The sequence below is a fragment of the Macaca mulatta genome, chromosome 1 (assembly GCF_049350105.2).
Source record: "Macaca mulatta isolate MMU2019108-1 chromosome 1, T2T-MMU8v2.0, whole genome shotgun sequence".
Classification (NCBI taxonomy): domain Eukaryota; kingdom Metazoa; phylum Chordata; class Mammalia; order Primates; family Cercopithecidae; genus Macaca; species Macaca mulatta.
Window position 1 is genome coordinate 199,217,280 of NC_133406.1, and position 12,800 is coordinate 199,230,079.

The 12,800-nt window shown below is 46.2% G+C and overlaps 1 protein-coding gene and 1 long non-coding RNA gene across 7 annotated transcripts in view; both read left to right on the top strand.

The window, feature by feature from the left end:
* The window catches only part of HIVEP3 (HIVEP zinc finger 3), a 537,183-nt gene that overhangs the window by 494,144 nt on the left and 30,239 nt on the right, over window positions 1–12,800 (top strand). The window lies entirely within an intron of this gene.
* Window positions 3,704–8,003, top strand: LOC144334037 (uncharacterized). Its single transcript, XR_013403399.1, has 3 exons — window positions 3,704–6,542; window positions 6,851–6,898; window positions 7,796–8,003. It is a non-coding gene; the product is annotated as an uncharacterized LOC144334037 (long non-coding RNA).

Consider the following 12,800-nt stretch of genomic DNA (forward strand, 5'->3'; position numbering starts at 1 on the left):
GATGCCATAAATAGTTTACTTTTCTGGGTGCCAACTGTTCTAGGTGTTGGGGGTGTAACAGTGAATGAGCAGATGAAAAGCAAGGGACCTTGAACCACCAAAACCATCTTGCAAAAGAGAACAATGTTGCAGCTCTCACACTTCCTGATTTCAAAACTTACTACAAAAACACAGTAATAGAAACAGTGTGGTGCTGACATAAGGCAGAAATACAGTTCAGTGGAATAGAACAGAGAGCCCAGAAATTAACCCTAGCATATATGGTCAAATGATTTTCAGCAAGGTTGCCAAGACTATTCAATGGCGAAAGAAAGTCTTTCCAAGAAATGATGCAAAAGCAGAATATCCACATGCAAACAAAGTCCACATGAAGTTGGACTCATACCTTACACTGTATACAGAAATGAACTCAAAATGGATCAAAGACCTAAAGATGAGAGCTAAAACGATAATAAAACTCTTAGGAGAAAACACAGGGGAAGAACTTCATGAAATTGGATTTGGCAATGATTTCTTGGGTACAATACCAAGCATAGGCAACAAAAGAAAAAATAGATAAGTTTGAACTTCATCAAAATTTAAAACTTTTGTTCATTAAAAGACACTATGAACAGAATGAAAAGGCAACCCAGAGAATGGGAGAAAATATTTGCAAACCATATATTTGATAAGGGCTTGATATTCAGAATATGTAAAGAACTCCTACAACTCAACAACAACCACCACAATCCAAAAACCCAATTTTAAAAATAGCCAAAAGACATGAATAGACATTTCTCCAAACAAGATATACAAATGGCCAATCCGCACATGAAAAGACATTCAACCTCACTAATCATGAGGGAAATAAAAGTCCAAATTACAGTGAGATACCACTTCCCACCCTCTAGGAGGGCTATTATCAAAAACATGGAAAATAACAAGTGTCAAGAAGGATGTGGAGAAATTGGAACCTTTGTACACTGCTGGTGGGAGTGTGAAATGGTGCAGCCACTGTGAAAAACGGTATGGTAGTTCTTCAGAAAACACAAACATAGAATTACTGTATGATCTAGCAATTCCACATCCAAGTGTATACCACCAATACTGAAATCAGGAACTCGGGTATTTGTACACCTGTGTTCAGCAGCATTATTCACAATAGTCAAAAGCTGGAAGCAACCTCGGTGTCCACTGATGGATAAACAGACAAACAAAATATGATCTAGTCATGCAATGAAATACCACTCAACCTTAACATGGAAGGACATTCTGACACCTGCCACAATGTGGATGAACCTTGAGGACACCATGCTGAGTGAACTAAGCCAGTCATAGAAAAAGGACAGATACTGTATGATTTCACTGATATGGGGTACATAGACTAGTCGTATCCATAGACAGAAAGGAGAGCAGTGGATGCCAGGTCCTGGAGGAGGAGATAGGGAGTGAGTGTTTAACAGATACAAAGTTTCCATTTGGAAAATGGAAATTTTTCTGGAGCTGGATGGTGGTAATGGTTGTACAACAATGTGAATGTGCTTAATGCCTCTGAACTGCACACTTAAAAATGATTCAGGGTGGTTCCAAGATGGCCAAACAGGAACAGCTCTGGTCTGCAGTTCCCAGCATGATTGACACAGAAGACGGGTGATTTCTGCATTTCCAACTGAGGTACCTAGTCCATCTCATTGGGACTGGTTGAACAGTGGGTGCAGCCCATGGAGGGCAAGCCGAAGCAGGGTGGGGTGTCACCTCACCCGGGAAGCTCAAGGGGTCAAGGGATTTCCCTTTCCTAGCCAAGAGAAGCCATGACAGACTGTACGTGGAAAATCAGGACACTCCCGCCCAAATACTGCATTTTTCCAATGGTGTTAGCAAACGGCACACCAGGAGATTATATCCCACGACTGGCTCAGCAGGTCCCACGCCCACAGAACCTTGCTCACTGCTAGCGCAGCAGTCTGAGATCAACCTGCGAGGCAGCAGTCTGTCAGGGGAAGGGGTGTCTGCCATTGCTGAGTCTTGAGTAGGTAAACAAAGCAGCCAGGGAAGCTCAAACTGGGTGGAGCCCACCACAGCTCAGCAAGGCCTGTTGCCTTTATAGATTCTACCTCTGAGAGCAAGGCATAGCTGAACAAAAGGCAGCAGAAACTTCTGCAGACTTAAACATCCCTGTCTGACAGCTCTGAAGAGAGCAGTGGTTCTCCCAGCATGGTGTTTGAGCTCTGAGAACAGACAGACTGCCTCCTCAAGTGGGTTTCTGACCCCTGTGTAGCCTAACTGGGAGACACCTCCCAGTAGGGGCCGACTGTCACCTCATACAGGCGTGTGTCCCTCTGGGATGAGCTTCCAGAGGAAGGATCAGGCAGCAATATTTGCCATTCTGCAATATTTGCTGTTCTGTAGCCTCCGCTGGTGATACCCAGGCAAACAGGATCTGGAGTGGATCTCCAGCAAACTCTAACAGACCTGCAGCTAAGGGACCTGACTGTTAGAAGGAAAACTAACAAACAGAAAGGAGTAGCATCAGTATCAACAAATAGGAATCCACACCAACACCCCATCTGTAGGTCACCATCATCAAACACCAAAGATAGATAAAACCACAAAGGTGGGGGAAAACCAGAGCAGAAAAGCTGAAAATTCTAAAAACCAGAGTGCCTCTTCTCCTCCAAAGGATCACAGCTCCTCACCAGCAACGGAACAAAGCTGGACAGAGAATGACTCTGACGAGCTGACAGAAGTAGGCTTCAGAAGGTCAGTAATAACAAACTTCTCCAAGCTAAAGGAGGATGTTCGAACCCATCACAAGGAAGCTAAAAACCTTGAAAAAAGATTAGACGAATGACTAACTAGAATAAACAGTGTAGAGAAGATCTTAAATGACCTGATGGAGCTGAAAACCATGGCACAAGAACTAGTGGCAAATGCACAAGCTTCAATAACTGATTCAATCAAGTGGAAGAAAGGGTATCAGTGACTGAAGATCAAATTAATGAAATAAAGCAAGAAGAGAAGTTTAGAGAAAAAAGAAATGAACAAAGCCTCCAAGAAATATGGGACTAGGTGAAAAGACCAAATTAATGTTTGATTGGTGTAACTGAAAGTGGTGGGGAGAATGGAACCAAGTTGGAAGACACTCTTCAGGATATTATCTAGGAGAACTTCCCCAACCTAGCAAGGCAGGCCAACATTCAAATTCAGGAAATACAGAGAGCACCACAAAGATACTTCTTGAGAAGAGCAACCCCAAGACACATAATTGTCAGATTCACCAAGGTTGAAATGAAGGAAAAAATGTTAAGGGCAACCTGAGAGAAAGGTCAGGTTACCCACAAAGGGAAGCCCATCAGACTAACAGCAGATCTCTCAGCAGAAACACTACAAACCAGAAGAGAGTGGGGGCCAATATTCAACATTTTTAAAGAAAAGAATTTTCAACCCAGAATTTCATATCCAGTCAAACTAAACTTCTTAAGTGAAGGAGAAATAAAATCCTTGACAGACAAGCAGATGCTGATTTTGTCACCACGAGGCCTGCCTTACAAGAGCTCCTGAAGGAAGCGCTAAATATGGAAAGGAACAACCGGATATTTCCAGCCACTGCAAAAGCATGCCAAACAGTAAAGACCATCGATGCTAGGAAGAAACTGCATCAAATAATGGGCAAAATAACCAGGTATTATCATAATGACAGGATCAAATTCACACATAACAATATTAACCTGAAATGTAAATGGGCTAAATACCCCAATTAAAAGAGACAGACTGGCGAACTGGATAAAGAGTCAAGACCCATCAGTGTGCTGTATTTAGGAGACCCATCTTATGTGCAGAGACACATAGGCTCAAAATAAAGGGATGGAGGAAGATCTACCAAGCAAATGGAAAACAAAAAAAAAGCAGGGGTTGCAATCCTAGTCTCTGATAAAACAGACTTTAACCCAGCAAAGATCAAAAGAGACACAGAAGGCCATTACATAATGGTAAAGGGATCAATTCAACAAGAAGAGCTAACTATCCTAAATATATATGCACCCAATACAGGAGCACCCAGATTCATAAAGCAAGTCCTAAGAGACCTACAAAGAGACTTAGACTCCCTCACAATAATAATGGGAGACTTTAACACCTCACTGTCAATACAATGAGATCAACAAAAGACAGATCTTGTTGAGACAGATCAATAAGACAGAAGGTTAACAAGGATATCCAGGACTTGAACTCAGCTCTGCACCAAGCAGACCTAATAGACATCTACAGAACTCTCCACCCCAAATCAACAGAATGTAAATTCTTCTCAGCACCACATTGCACTTATTCCAAAATTGACCACATATTTGGAAGTAAAGCACTCCTCGGCAAATGTAAAAGAACAGAAATCACAACAAACTCTGTCAGACCACAGTGCAATCAAATTAGAACTCAGGATTAAGAAACTCACTCACTCAAAACCTGGTTTTTTGAAAAGATAGACAAAATTGATAGACCATTAGCAAGACTAATAAAGAAGAAAAGAGAGAAGAATCAAATAGACACAATAAAAAATGATAAAGGGGATATCACCACCGATCCCACAGAAATACAAACTACCACCAGAGAATACTATAAACACCTCTATGCAAATAAACTAGAAAATCTAGAAGAAATGGATAAATTTCTGGACACATACACCCTCCCAAGACTAAACCAGGAAGAAACTGAATCTCTGAAGATACAAATAACAGGATCTGAAATTGACACAATAATTAAAAGCCTACCAACCAAAAAAAAAGTCCAGGACCAGACAGATTCACAGCTGAATTCTACCAGAGGTACAAGGAGGAGCTGGTACCATTCCTTCTGAAACTATTCCAATCAATAGAAAAAGAAGGAATCCTCCCTAACTCTTCCTGTGAGATCAGTATTATCCTGATACCAGAGCCTGGCAGAGACACAACAAAAAAGAGAATTTTAGACCAACATCCCTGATGAACATTGATGTGAAAATCCTCAATAAAATACTGGCAAACGGAATCCAGCAGCACATCAAAAAGCTTATCCATCACTATCAAGTTGGCTTCATCCCTGGGATGCAAGGCTGGTTCAACATACGCAAATCAATAAATGTAATTCATCACATAAACAGAACCATCATGGACAAAAACCACATGATTATCTCAATAGATGTGGAAAAGCCCTTTGACAAAATTCAACAGCCCTTCATGCTAAAAACTCGCAATAAATTTGGTATTGATGGAACATATCTCAAAATAATAAGAGCTATTTATGACAAACTCACAGCCAATATCATACTGAATGGGCAAAAACTGGAAGCATTCCCTTTCAAAACTGGCACAAGACAGAGATGCCCTCTCTCACCACTCCTGTTCAACATAGTGTTGGAAGTTCTGGCCAGGGCAATCAGGCAAGAGAAAGAAATAAAGGGTATTCAATTAGAAAAAGAGGAAGTCAAATTGTCCCCGTTTGCAGATGACATGATTGTTTATTTATAAAACCCCATCGTCTCAGCCCAAAATCTCCTTAAGCTGATAAGCAACTTCAGCAAAGTCTCAGGATACAAAATCAATGTGCAGAAATCACAAGCATTCCTATACACCAATAACAGACAAACAGAGAGCCAAATCATGAGTGAACTTCCATTCACAATTGCTTCAAAGAGAATAAAATACCTAGGAATTCAACTTACAAGGGACGTGAAGGACCTCTTCAAGGAGACCTACAAACCACTGCTCAATGAAATAAAAGAGGACACAAACAAATGGAAGAACATTCCATGCTCATGGATAGGAAGAACCAATATTGTGAAAATGGCCATACTGCCCAAGGTAATTTAAAGATTCAGTGCCATCCCCATCAAGCTACCAATGACTTTCTTCACAGAATTGGAAAAAACTACTTTAAAGTTCATATGGAACCAAAAAAGAACCCACATTGCCAAGTCAATCCTAAGCAAAAAGAACAAAGCTTGAGGCATCATGCTGCCTGACTTCAAACTATACTACAAGGCTACAGTAACCAAAACATCATGGTACTGGTACCAAAACAGAGATATAGACCAGTAGAGCAGAACAGAGGCCTCAGAAATAACACCACACATCTACAACCATCTGATCTTTGACAAACCTGACAAAAACAAAATGGTTTTTAATAAATGGTGCTGGTAAAACTGGCTAGCCATATGTAGAAAGTTGAAACTGGATCCTTTCCTTACACCTTATACAAAAATTAATTCAAGATGGATTAAAGACTTAAATGTTAGACCTAAAACCATAAAAACCCTAGAAGAAAATCTAGGCAATACCATTCAGGACATAGGCATGGGCAAGGACTTCATGACTGAAACACCAAAAACAATGGCAAGAAAAGCCAGAATTGACAAATGGGATCTAATTAAACTAAAGAGCTTCTGCAAGGCAAAAGAAACCACCATCAGAGTGAACAGGCAACCTACAGAATGGGAAAAAATTTTTGCAATCTACCCATCTGACAAAGGGCAATATCCAGAATCTACAAAGAACTTAAACAAATTTACAAGAATAAAACAACCCCATCAAAAAGTGGGCAAAGGGGCCGGGCGCGGTGGCTCAAGCCTGTAACCCCAGCACTTTGGGAGGCCGAGACGGGCGGATCACGAGGTCAGGAGATCGAGACCGTCCTGGCTAACACGGTGAAACCCCGTCTCTATTAAGAAATACAAAAAACTAGCCGGGCGAGGTGGCGGGCGCCTGTAGTCCCAGCTACTCAGGAGGCTGAGGCCGGAGAATGGCGTAAACCCGGGAGGCGGAGCTTGCAGTGAGCTGAGATCCGGCCACTGCACTCCAGCCTGGGTGACAGAGCGAGACTCCGTCTCAAAAAAAAAAAAAAGTGGGCAAAGGATATGAACAGACACTTCTCAAAAGAAGACATTTATGCAGCCAACAGACACATGAAAAAATGCTCATCATCACTCACCATCAGAGAACTGCAAATCAAAACCACAGTGAGATACCATCTCACACCAGTTAGAATGATGATCATTAAAAAGTGAGGAAACAACAAATGCTGAAGAGGATGTGAAGAAATAGGAACACTTTTACACTGTTGGTGGAAGTGTAAACTAGTTCAACCATTGTGGGAGAGAGGTGATTTCTCAAGGATCTAGAACTAGAAATACCATTTGACCCAGCAATCCCATTACTGGGAATATACCCAAAGGATTATAAATCATGCTGCTATAAAGACACATGCACACATATGTTTATGGCGGCACTATTCACAATAGCAAAGACTTGGAACCAACCCAAATGTCCATCAATGATAGACTGGATTAAGAAAATGTGGCACATATACACCATGGAATACTATGCAGCCATAAAAAAGGGTGAGTTCATGTCCTTTGCAGGGACATGGATGTAGCTGGAAACCATCATTCTGAGCAAACTATCACAAAGACAGAGAACAAAACACTGCATGTTCTCACTCATAGGTGGGAATTGAACAATGAGAACACTTGGACACAGGATGGGGAACATCACACCCTGGGGCCTGTTGGGTGGTGGGGGGAGGGGGAAGGGATAGCATTAGGAGGTATACCTAATGTAAATGACAAGTTGATGGGTGCAGCAAACCAACATGGCACATGTATACCTATGTAACAAACCTGCATATAGTGCACATGTACCCTAGAAATTAAAGTATAAGAAATAAAATAAAATAAAGAGTTGGAAAATAAAAAGGATCAAGGGCTGGGTGCAGTGGCACACACCTGTAATCCCAGCACTTTGGGAGGCCGAGGGTGGTGGATCACCTGAGGGCAGGAGTTCAAGACCAGCCTGGCCAACATGGTAAAACCCCATCTTTATTAAAAATACAAAAAATTGGCCCGGTGTAGTGGCACACACCTGCAATCCCAGCTACCTGGGAGACTGAGGCAGGAGAATTGCTTGAACCTGGGAGGTGGAGGTTGCAGTGAGCCGATATCGGGCAACTGTACTCCAGCCTAGGCAACAAGAACAAAACTGTCAAAAAAAAAAAAAAATGATTCAAGTGGTAAATTTTAGGTTATGTATTTGTTACTACAATTTTTAAAAGAGTTGTTTTAAAAAACACAGCCTAAGCAGCTTGGAGCCCAGACAGACACACAGAGCTGAGGTTGCAGAGAGCCTGGAGGAAGCTGGCAGGAGAGGATGAAGGCAGGAGTGGCTGCCAGGAGCTCAGGCGTGTGGTCAAGGGCAAGTTACTTAATGCCCCTGTACATCCCTTTCTCATCTGCAAGGTGGGGAGAGTGATCGCTACCACAGCATGTGTCATTCTGAGGACTGCATGGTGCTTGGGACATGTCAATGCTCGACACACACATACACATGTTAGCTTGTCTGAGTCCTGCAGCCCAGTTCTGGCACCTCCTGGACTGCTTTGCACATGAGGCCATTGAATGCGAGGGTCACAGAAGGCTCAGAAATCACCTCTGAGGACCTGGCATTTGAACTGAGGTCTGAGGATCGGGGCAGTGAACAAAGGCATGGCGATGGGAGGGGAGTGAGGATTGTTCCATCTGGAGGAACTGGCATGGTCAAAGGTCGGAGGCTGGCCAGAGCATTGGCACCATGCAGGAAAGGGGTGCTGGGGAGGCTGGAGTGGGGGGTGGCCAGAGAGGAAGGGGAGCAGTGGGCAGCCTAGGAGGGGCCTGGGAGCCCGTGGTCAGGTGGAAGGTGTCCGTGGAGTGTGGAGGAAAGGATCTCTGCTGCTTTTCCATCAAATGGAAGAGTCATCTCACTTTTGTGAGGGGAGAGTGGCAATGAATACATGAATACATGAAAATTATTGTAAATTATCAACGCTCTGTGGGCTTTTTTTAAATAAATCCCCAAAGCCTGGTATTGCTATAACTCTGCCACATGATTGGCCCTAAAGCCTGGCCCAGCAGGCGTCTAAGCTGGTCTCCAGGTCCCTCCAGAGCGCCAGAGGCTGCCTAGGCCCCAGGCCACCTCCTCGGGCTCCTCGCTCTGCCAGCCAAGCCATTCCCTCAGTGGATCCCAAGCGTCCCTGTCTCTGTGCCTTTTCTCCTGCCATCCCCTCCACCTGCAGGGCCGCTTCCCCTTCTTCATCTTCAAAGCCCAGGCCAGGCGCCCCCATTCCCTGGAGTCTCCCTGGCCCTCCCCCACCCTGCCTGCTTGTCAACAGCTCTCCTTCCAAACCCCAAGACCGACTGATTATTTTCCCTTAGCTTGACTTTACTATTTTCCGTTTGCTTCAGACAAACTATGCTGCTTCTGCTGGCCGTCTTTTGAACCCACAGACAGGGAAGGTACGGTTAATAAAATCCACAGATGCTTTAAAACATGGAGGTTTAAATGTGTAGACCACAAGCCTGGGCAGGATATTCAGTGTGATACGGTGCCACTTCCTACTAGCTGTGTGGCTGAGGGCAAGTCACTGTGCCTCTCTGAGCTCAGTGTCCACATCTGCAGGATAGAGACAGCTCTCTCTACCTCACAGGGCTGTCATGAAAAGCCAGGAGGCTAGAGGACACTTCAGCACCTCCCACCACTCCCAATGAGCACTGCGTAGATCTGCAGTCAATGTGAGCAGGGGCTGTTCTCTTTCTGCCATTTGGAATGACTGCATCTGGGCTTGATTCTAGCCACAGGGCTGCCTCCTGGCTGATGGCTGCTCTGAAAGGCACTACACGTGCTTTAAGTAGTATTTGTAAGTGACACGGCATCCAGGCAGGGCCAGTGCTGCTGGAGAGCTGCCCACAAGCTTTCTGGAGACAATGCATTGACTCATTTCTTTACTGGGCACCAGGCCTGATGCAGGGAGGCATGTGGGGAGTGAGTGATCATCTGTAGCAAGGACACACCCAGTTACGTCAGCCCTACTTCAAGAAGCAGGAGTCTAGGGTTGTAGTCTTGGCTCTGCTGCCAATGGCTGTGTGACCTTGGGCAAGGCCTTTGTCCGCTCTGGTCTTCAGCCAATTTGCTGACTCTACAAGGCCTCACAGCTTCAGGGGGTGAGCACTGGTCCCTGCACACCTGGGGGCTCCGCACTTAGAAACTTCCTGGCATGTCTGCTCTGAGAACGAGGCCAGGTCCTCTGGACAGCTACATCTGTTCTGTCTCGGGAACCCTTCTCTGTCAGTTCTGAGCCTGCTGAGAAGAGCACTCCTTGCTTTTCTGTGCCCTGAATTTCCCACTCTCAGGCCATGAAGGGAGCTGATTCTAGCACAGAGAGGGGTAGAGAGGGGCAGCTCCTGGGAGACTTTAGCCCCACCCACCTTCTCCACTACAGTCATCACTTTGCATACTCAGGAGGGACCTCAAACAGCTTCACCTCTATTGACCACTGGTTGAGGTGCAGCACGTGGTCCCCAGGGACTGAGCCTGTTCCAGCTGTAGTCACCTGCCCTGCTGCCCACCCTCCACCCCATCTGCAGTCACTGTTGACTGAGGGACTTACATGATCCAGGCACAGAACTAAGCACTAAACTCAGAGGGGCCATGGTCACTCAGGAGCAGAGCTGGGATTCACACTCAGCCCTGTTTGGCTTCAAAGCCTGTGTCCTTTCCTTCACACCTCACTGCCATTAACTGGGAGCCCTACTTTCCGCTTTTTCCAACTGTCAGCTTTCTGCATGGCAAGCCTCTGGTGAGAACCTTTTCCTGTTCCTCTTTGTGACTAGGGCCAGGACTGGAATGTCCAGTGAATGCTGTGGATGGTAGTGGTGGTGGTGGTGGTGGTGGTGGTGGTGGTAGTTATGGTGGTGATGGTAGTGGTGGTGGTAGAGGTGGTGGTAGTGGTGATGGTGGTGGTGATAGTGGTGGTAATGGTGGTGGTGATGGTGGTGGTGGGGGTGGTGGTGATGGTGGTGGTGGTGGTGATGGTGGTGGTGGTGGTGGTGGTGATGGTGGTGGTGGTGATTGTGGTGGTGGTCGTGATGGTAGCAATGGTGGTAGAGGTGGTGGTGGTGGTGGTGGTGATGGTAGTGATGTGGTAGAGGTGGTGGTGCTGGTGATGGTAGTGGTGGTGGTGGTGATGGTAGCAATGGTGGTAGAGGTGGTGATGGTGGTGGTGGTGGTAGTGATGGTGGTGGTGGTGGTAGTCGTGGTAGTGGTGGTATTGGTGGTGGTGGGGGTGGTAGCGATGGTGGTGGTGGTGGTGATGGTGGTGGTGGTGGTAGTGATGGTGGTGATGGTGGTGGTGGTGATAGTGGTGGTAGTGGTGGTATTGGTGGTGGTGGGGGTGGTGGTGATGGTAGCAATGGTGGTGGTGATGGTGAGGGTGGTGGTTGTAGTGGTGGTAGCAATGGTGGTAGAGGTGGTGGTGGTGGTGGTGATGGTAGTGGTGCTGGTGGTGGTGATGGTAGCCATGGTGGTAGAGGTGGTGGTGGTGGTGGTAGTGATGGTGTTGGTAGTGGTGGTAGTTTTGGTATTGGTGGTGGTGGTGGTGGTAGTGATGGTTGTAGTGGTGGTAGTGGTGGTGATGGTAGTGATGGTGGTGGTAGTGGTGGTGGTAGAGGTGGTAATGGTGGTGGTGGTGATGGTAGCAGTGGTGATAGAGGTGGTGGTGGTGGTGGTGGTGGTGGTGGTAGTGGTGGTGATGGTGATGGTTGTAGCGATGGGAGTGGTGGTGGTAATGGTGACGGTGATGGTAGTGATGGTGGTAGAGGTGGTGGTGGTGGTGGTGGTGGTGGTGGTGGTGGTAGTGGTGGTGATGGTGATGGTTGTACCGATGGGAGTGGTGGTGGTAATGGTGACGGTGATGGTAGTGATGGTGGTAGAGGTGGTGGTGGTGGTGGTGGTGGTGGTGGTGGTGGTGGTGGTGGTAGTGGTGGTGATGGTGATGGTTGTAGCGATGGGAGTGGTGGTGGTAATGGTGACGGTGATGGTAGTGATGGTGGTAGAGGTGGTGGTGGTGGTGCTTCCCTGGGGCCTACAGTGAGGGATGAGATTTGCAGTGGAGAGACATCCCCTTCCCTGTCCAGTTATTCCATGTTCTAGAAAACAGTTCTCCCACTAGCAACGTCTTCTTCAACCATGAGAGCCAGAGGGTGTTTAATCCATTCAAAGAGGGGGGATTGGTGCCCTTCTTTTCCTGCCCACTGGCTGTGTGACCTCAGGCAAGTGACTTTACCTCTCTGAACCTCCATTTCATCACTTGAAAAAGAGGACTGACATAACCCCCTTCACTGGTTTCTAGTAAGGATGAGGAGGTCCTGGAGTGAGGAGAAGGCATTGTAGTGCTAAAGGATCACAGATGTTCATCTGTGTTCCTGCGGTTGCTGCTGTCTAGCCCATGCAGAAAATGGCTGAGCAGTGTGTAGGGTCCAGTTAGCCACCAGGTACAGGCATACCATGGGGCTGGAGGGACGTTGCTCTACATCTCGATCATAAAGGTGACGTGGCACTCTGATCAATAAAGGTGTTGCTTCCTACTCCAACAGAAGATAAAGATGACCCTGTGGTGGCTGTGTCAGGACCTGTAAAATCCTTTGTGACTTGCAGCACTAGGAGGAGCCCTTGTGACTGGAGTGAACAGCAGCAAGGCCACCAGCTCCAAGAGATGAAGGCCTGAGGAGAACAGAGCATGACAAAGACTGGGCAGGAGATTGGACCGTCATAGGAGGTGCTGATCCCAGTCAACAAAAAACTTTCAACACGGCGAAGAAGCGTCTCCACTTCCCCTGCGCTTACACTGGAGGAGACCAAAAGAGCCATGGCTATAGCAGCCTCCACCTCATTGCCCTCTTCTGACCTTGCTTGCTTGTTTCCAGCGTCTGGGTCATGGTCAGGTTCACTGTGCAGCTCTCAAGAGGGTCTAGCCCCAGTCTCAGAATG